Here is a 7,500-nt window from a genome sequence, read left to right on the forward strand (position 1 = left end):
AAAATGAGGTGAGTGCTGTAGTGCAAAATGAGGTTGAAAATATGTTTGAATAAAAACACATAGTTTAAGACGTAAAGAAATGTTAAATGGCTTAAATCAAGTGAGGAATTTGAACAAAAGTTCAAAAGTCTAAATGGAGTAAACAATGTCAACATGCACACCATTCAAGAAAATGTAAATGGTTGGACAACAAATAAAATGAAAGTTTAATGAAAAGTGCAAGCATTGCTAAAAATGCAGAAATGTAAAATGAATTGAATTGAAGAATCTGAAAGGTATTGCCCTGCTTTGCTGAAAAATGTGAAAGGTCAAATGTATTGCAGTGCACTGCTGAAAAACCTGAAAGCTGAAATCAAAATCTGCAAGTTCTGAAATAATAATAGCAATAGTAGTAGTAACTGAAGTAGTAGTAGTAGTAGTAGCTGAAGTAGTGGTAGTAGTACCTGAAGTAGTAGAAGTAGTAGTAGTATTAGTAGTAGTTGCTGAAGTAGTAGTAGTACCTTTAGGGTTAGGGTTAGTAATAGTGGATCTGGCTGCACAAAGAATATACTTTATGAAAGGTGTGGTATTGATTGGTGTTTGTAGAAGGAATGATACTTATTCCGCCATTTTTTTTTAAACCAGCCGAAATTGTATGTACTCGCCAAATGCACATTTTTCCAGCCTAACGTGATTAAAAGTAGTCCGATTGGGCGGGAAAAAACGCCCAAGCTGGCAACGTTGCCTGAACGTAATAAAAAGTAGTCAAATTAAGCGGGCAAAAAATCCCAATCTGACAACACTGCCTGCACGTCCTTGCGCTCCAACCTCAGCGTAAATCAATGAGACCAACTGAAAACAAAGCCGATATGGAATTTAAATCGTGATCTTGAAAAAAGTATGAAGGTAATCTAAAAGAACACTGCAACTGTTTTTAACCTGATGCCTCTTATTTATTTTTAATTTGTTTTTTTTTAGCTGTATGTATTAGCTTGTTTTTATATAGCCTGTTATGAAGTGTAATTTTAGCATTATAGTGTCAATTGTGGTGTACATTGTTTGTGTGTGTGTGTGGCCTTGTGAAAATTCTGCAACTTCTTTTCTGCTGCCTGTCTTGGCCAGGACTCCCTGTGAGAAGAGTTACTGTAACTCAATGGGACCTTCCTGGTGAAATAAAGGTTAAATAAAATAAAATAAAAAATAAATCGAAATTCAGATTATTGAAGATACAAGTGTGTTGATTTGTTAAACCTTTGAACGAAGGTTAACGATAAAATATTTACCAAGTTACGAAGTCTGAAGTAGTAAGTGTCAGAGAATGGGCGGACGTCTCCGCCGTCCTCCCATTGTAATTTTTTTTTTTTAAGTAGAATATCTTAAAAATTATTAAATATTTGAAAGATCTGAAAAGAAGCGAGCAATTCCAAGATAATCTGAACATTTTAAAATTTGAATGGAGTCTCTAAGCGATAAATTGAGGAAGGAGATAGGTCCCAAAGTTTGTAGAGAATAATAAAGAAGAAAGAAAGAAAGAATAAAACTTAAGAAGAACAATAGTTGAGCGCTGTATGCAGCACTCAACTAAATATGTATTTGATGGATTACAACGTACAAAGATCATGAGAAAGAGACAAAGACATAGAGAAGCAGAGAGGAGAAATGCAGTCCAATGCCAAAAGGCAAATGTGGGAACATTATCTTAGCTTTGGATTGCCTACATTGATCTTAAAGTCAAGATATATCTCCAGAAATAAACAGATGTTTATATAAATATATGAACTCTCCCTATAGCATCTCACAAAAGCAGCCCAAATTACAATTTATTAATAATTTTTCTTAGATTTTAAGCATCTTGCTTTGATCCCCAAATTCAAATTTTTCTAGCAGGCAGTAGACCGTTTTGTTTTCATTACTCAACAATGATATCCCTGTCTTTGTTCTCTGTGTACACCAGACCTTATTCATTGTACATGTCATGTACAACACAATTAAGACAGAGTAAGCCCCCCAAAACAATCAACGTGATGGAGTGATCAGTCTATAGTTCAAAGACCTCTACAGACTCTTTAAAGAGCGTTGAGTCCAGTTGATCTGGGGAAACATGCCATTATCCCAACAAGGTGATGCTTGACCACCAATCAGCCAGAGCTCAGCAGCCGCTGACCGTAGCATCTTAGCGCTAACCTAACGATCACATGTTGGACACAGTCAAGGCATAGGCGCCAGCCATCGCTAGCCCTCTTATGAGGCCCAGTTAACTTACTGGAATTTATGCTAATGTTAAATTAAGAGAATAAGATGGCGTGGATAACTTTATAAGCTTAAGTGCTGCGCACATAAAAGTGTATCATTATGTATATTATCATGATCACTGTAGCCCTCCGTTCGGAGTTAACAACGTTAATCGGTTCCATTAGAAATGGGCTATTAACCACACAGCTCCTCTTGTTTCATCTCAAGTGCATTAACCTCTGTCTTGCTTGGGTAGCTTTAGCCTAACGCCCAAAGCAACCGGAACTCCTAATGTAGAGAGAAGAACATCATATATATCTTGTTTTCATGATAATTTACCCTACTTTGATTATTCTTAGTGGTGTTGGCATTTACTCCTCCATATGTAATAACTTTATTGTTTTTATTTTTATGTTGGCACAAGAATTTCCTTTGGGATAAATAAAGTCATATTTTTTCTTATCTTATCTTTTTCACGGATATGAGCTGGCTCACACAAAGTAATATTCTCCCCATCTCTCTCCCTCTTTCCACCTCATCTGAACCGTGCCACTGTAGCATCTGTGCTCTCAATCTGTGCACCACATTCAATGTTAGTTTTTGCTTTCTGCTCTCCGTCGCTTGGTTCCAACCACTCACTTATCTTAATGTCTCCAGGCAACAGTGGCCTGTCTGGGCGGAACGCTGAGAGAAACACCAAATAAGCAAAGACAGGGCTACTCCCTGGCAGAACGAGCTTCCAACCGCCACCCCGGCACTTTGTTTCATTCAAAGAAGAAAGATGTGAGTGGGAGACTGCCGGCGGACATGGCTGCCCAATCTGAAAAGGAGCCAGACCGATCACGTCAGCGGTGGAAGTAGCCCGGACAAATGAGATGAAGGGGAACATCAAAACTGCGCTAGGAAGGAGTCGACGCATGCCGAGAAAGTTCCCGCAGAGAAGATCGTCGCTAGACAACATCTCCGACATCGCTGCATCTCCAGGCCTTAGCGGAAAGGCTGGCTAAAAGAAAAGCTAACTAAAAAGTAGGTCAAATCTACTTTTTGAGATGACATCTGTTGATCAGTTTGAAGTCATTGGCACCCCTTACCCCCTTCTCCGCACCCCCACCCAACTCTGTCTCCAGAAGACCAGCTCCCTGGTGTCCCAGATGAATCCAGTAGCAGTCTCTTGTGTTCAACATTATTTTTCTGCAGTGTGCAATTGAGACTCTAACTCAAAAGAACCAAAGGAGCATCAGGCAAAGTTCCCCCAACAGGTTCTTCAGTGTCCCTTGCAGAGAAAAAAACTCATAACCATATTCTAATGGATGAAGCCGACGTGTCGTGTAGTCTGCGTCCTGTTCGACCCTCGAATCCAGAATTCACAGTTGATCCGATGGTCTCTCAGTCATTCCCCTTATGGAGGACAACTGGCATAGGCCACCTGGCTGCTATGCATTTTTTTAATGGGTTCATTACACATATGGGGACAAGTATCAAATGTTGTCCAATGAACAAAGGAACAGGGATTGGATGTCAAGGGACAGTAACGATACTTAATTATGCATACGGCTCTTTTCAGGCCACCCAAAGGCAAAGTGATGTCTGAGAGGGTGCCAGACTGCCAAAGTGAGCACTACTTGTTATTCTGACCACAGTTTAGCTTGATAGGCCATAGTGATTTAGCATTCATAGACTTCACTCTGCATTATTCTATTACAAAATTGTATCATGTTCTTCACTGCTTTCACATTTTTATATTTTCTCTACCTATTGGAGTTAATTAGGTAGTGCCATTTGTGACATCAAAATAATTCAGACACAAGTCAATCCTTCCCTCGAAAGGCCTCCCGGCAACAAATCACACAATGATTCACAGACATAGATGATCCCTGTGTTTTGTTAGTGAATTTTCATAACAATTTCAACGGACCAGTGAGCAATAAGTTTTGGAGAACTTTCAAATAATCTTTTATTTCCTCAAGGAAGGTGAATATGTTTTAACTTCCTTCTGTACTTTTCAAGAAGGCTTAAAAACGAACATTAAGTGATTCTGTTAATTTTGCCAACTCAATATGTAAGAGGTTAAGTGCACACAGGCATAAACCCACAAACACATATACTCATATATGGGTTTGTGGGTTTACGCCTGTGTGCACTTCATCTCTTAAATATTGAGTGATGGCCCTACAGAACCAAGGACATGATTACTTGGCACGTCACCATGGAAACAAGCCAAGGTAATTTTCTGGGAAGGGTCATGCTCTGCCAGCGCTAGGGCTGATTGGCAGCGGACCCGGCACAGAGTAACTTTTGTTGTCTGTTGTTTGTTTTCAGTAGCGAATTTATCTTTATACTTTCATCCATTTTTGACATTCATGGTATTTCTTTGTTCGGTTTCTCCTTAAATACACACTCAGCTTCCGAGGCCCACAAACCCTCAGGAGCTACATACACACCAAGTGTAACCAGCGAACAGCTCCCACAAAAGGTGTATAGAAATAAAGATGCCGAAAAGTGTTCCAACGTCAAGTTCTGATTCCTTCTTCTGGTTTCGCCCTTTTCCGCTAGTATCTCTTTATTCATTTACCTCTCTCAAGTTCTCCCTCTCACACCTCTTGTTAGAGTGTGGGGCCATGTGTTAATGATGGTGAGGGCCAACACTCTCACTCGAACTTAAGAGGAGTAAGAGGGGAAACCTCATGCAGGAAAAGGCTCTTAACATCTTAACATCTTAACATCACACACATACACTCTCAGTACGTTTACATGCACAGCTGAATCCAATTAAAGCCATAGTTTGACTATGCTCCTCAATCGGACAACTGCAATTGTCCGAGGATACATGGCGGTGAGAAAATCGATTCATTGGCCGAAGCATTTCATAACCCGGTACGATAGGTGGCGCTTTGCCCAGTTCAAAAGTGGTAATAGAGCCACTGGTTGACCTCTTTACGTCACTAGCAACAACAAACTCAGGCGGCCGCAGCATTCGAGAAAGATGTTTTCAGAAAAGAGCTGTCAGTTCACTTCGGGTCCACGTCATTATTCCGACCTCTCGGTCGTATGCGGAAGTTCCTTTACCCCAATTCCTTCTCCTCCTTGGCCGAGATAACCCCCACTACGAGTTTACTTGTTGCTGATGTACCAGTCGGAGAGTCGGAGACCCTACGCACTTCCCTTAAGGGCCGATGTTCTCTCGGGGGTATCACCCTTCACTTTGACCGGCAGTGGATCTGCTTATAGGTCTGAATGAAGCGGCCACCGATTATTGACAGGCTGGGTAATTCATTCATAGTTCCACTGACTTAACAGTACACGTTTACACCGACACAACCGGACTCGTTCATTCACTAAACTGACATGCGCAATCGCTCGCTCTCCTCGCTCATCCACTCACTCGCTGAAGTCACTGACACACACACTGCCATTCTCGTGCACACACATACGCTACTCTCGTAACAGAAGCATAGTGTGTACTGAATGCATGTTGATGTTGATGATGATACACTTCTTATAGGGGGTAGCTACATTGGCACGACACTGGCTTCCTCAATCTTCTTCACCACCTTGTAAATAAATCGCTGTTTCTCTTTTTCCAACGGCGACAACAACACGACTATCGTCTCTCTATACTTTCGGCTCACGGCCCCCGGGAAAAATCTCGAAAAATCAGCATGCGCAGAATGCATTATCCGATTCCAATCCCATTGACCGTATACATGCACGCTTAATTAGACTATCAATCGAATAATCTCGGGGTCTTAATTCAACTATGAGTAACTTGATTTGATTCTACTTTAGTCCGACTAAGGTGTATACATGCACCTTAATATTCCAATCATAGTCAGATTAAGCCTATAATTCATCTTCAATGTCATGTAAATGCACTGACTGACACACACACACACTGCATGTAAGTACTTAGAAATATTGTCACGTGTTTGTATATGTTTGTGTGTTGAAAACCGTGAACACATAAAGGTTTGATACGAACCAACCATAGCAGCAAAGAAAAGCCTCCATCCTTCCTTCATTTATTATAGTACTCATCTCTCTTAAGTCTGCTGTAGCCTACTGCATACCTGCAATTCTCTCCCCTCCCCCCCTTTCTATCTGTCACTCTCTCTCTCTAGCGGACTGATGTACCTCATGTGTGCTTCATGTGTCTCTGCAGAGATTGTGCGAGCCATGACCTATGTGATCAACCAGGGCATGGCCATGTACTGGGGCACCTCCCGGTGGACTGCTATGGAGATCATGGTGAGTGGAGACTCCCTCTCTCTCTCTCTCTCTCTCTCTCTCTCTCTCTCTCTCTCTCTCTCTCTCTCTCTCTCTCTCTCTCTCTCTCTCTCTCTCTCTCTCTCTCTCACTCTCACTCTCCCTCCCTCCCTCTCTCCCCCCCCTCCTCCCAGAAGTGGAGGCATGAATGAAGAAGAAGAAGCAGGAAGGACACACTGACTGCAAGGCGTTCTTCAGGGATGGAGGGTGATCACGCAGGCAGTGATCACCGTATTTCACCTGCTGCCGCCCAGTGATAATGGGCAGTATAAATAATCCTGGCCGGACCTTGGGACCGTGCGTGAGGTGACAGCATAGATGAGACTGCAAGGCATCCACCACCGCACGGGAGCGGGATCCCTGTGTTCAAGGGGGAATCTCACAGCATCCCATCCGGGAGAAGGTATTGATTAACGGCTGTGATTTAGTGAGACGCTTGGCTGAGGGAGGAGTGGGGATGATCTGTTTAATGAACTCTCAGTACGTGCATCAGTACACTAGTCATGGGATGGAGGCGCGGGTTTGATTAACCAGTGTAGAAGGAACCCATCGCTTGCTTTATTGAATACCTTTCTGCAAGGGTTGCAATAATGACCGAGCGGACATAACCCCACACATAAAATCGTTGAGGAACCCATTTCTACCTGAGAAGATAGGTGTATGAGTGGTAGAGTATTATTTGTTATCTAAGAAAAAATAGCATTTTATTGTTGATGGCTGCCTATTTCTTTTGCCATTGTTTAAAAAAAAAAAAGCAGCTAGTCATTCAATTTGCGTGAATTCTGGATTCAAGACTTTAACAAAGCGCAGGATGTGAGAAGGGGAAAATGCTCTTTATCACGGGACCATCCCTCCCAGGACTTTAGCGTTGAGGGAAAGTCAACTTTTCCTCTGTCGTCTTTTCTCACATAAGCAAGACCTTTAAGAATACGATCCTCTGGGGTGTTATTGAGCTTTCTATTAGTAGACAGTACACTGTCTATAAGTCTGTGATGTGTACTACCTCATTGTTCCGCCTTCAGCGTA

The 7,500-nt window shown here is 42.0% G+C and overlaps 1 protein-coding gene across 3 annotated transcripts in view; it reads right to left on the reverse strand.

The window, feature by feature from the left end:
• kcnab1a (potassium voltage-gated channel subfamily A regulatory beta subunit 1a) overlaps positions 1 to 7,500 on the reverse strand; it is a 117,021-nt gene that overhangs the window by 82,162 nt on the left and 27,359 nt on the right. The window lies entirely within an intron of this gene.

This window comes from Gadus macrocephalus, chromosome 16 (assembly GCF_031168955.1).
Source record: "Gadus macrocephalus chromosome 16, ASM3116895v1".
In the NCBI taxonomy this organism is placed as follows: domain Eukaryota; kingdom Metazoa; phylum Chordata; class Actinopteri; order Gadiformes; family Gadidae; genus Gadus; species Gadus macrocephalus.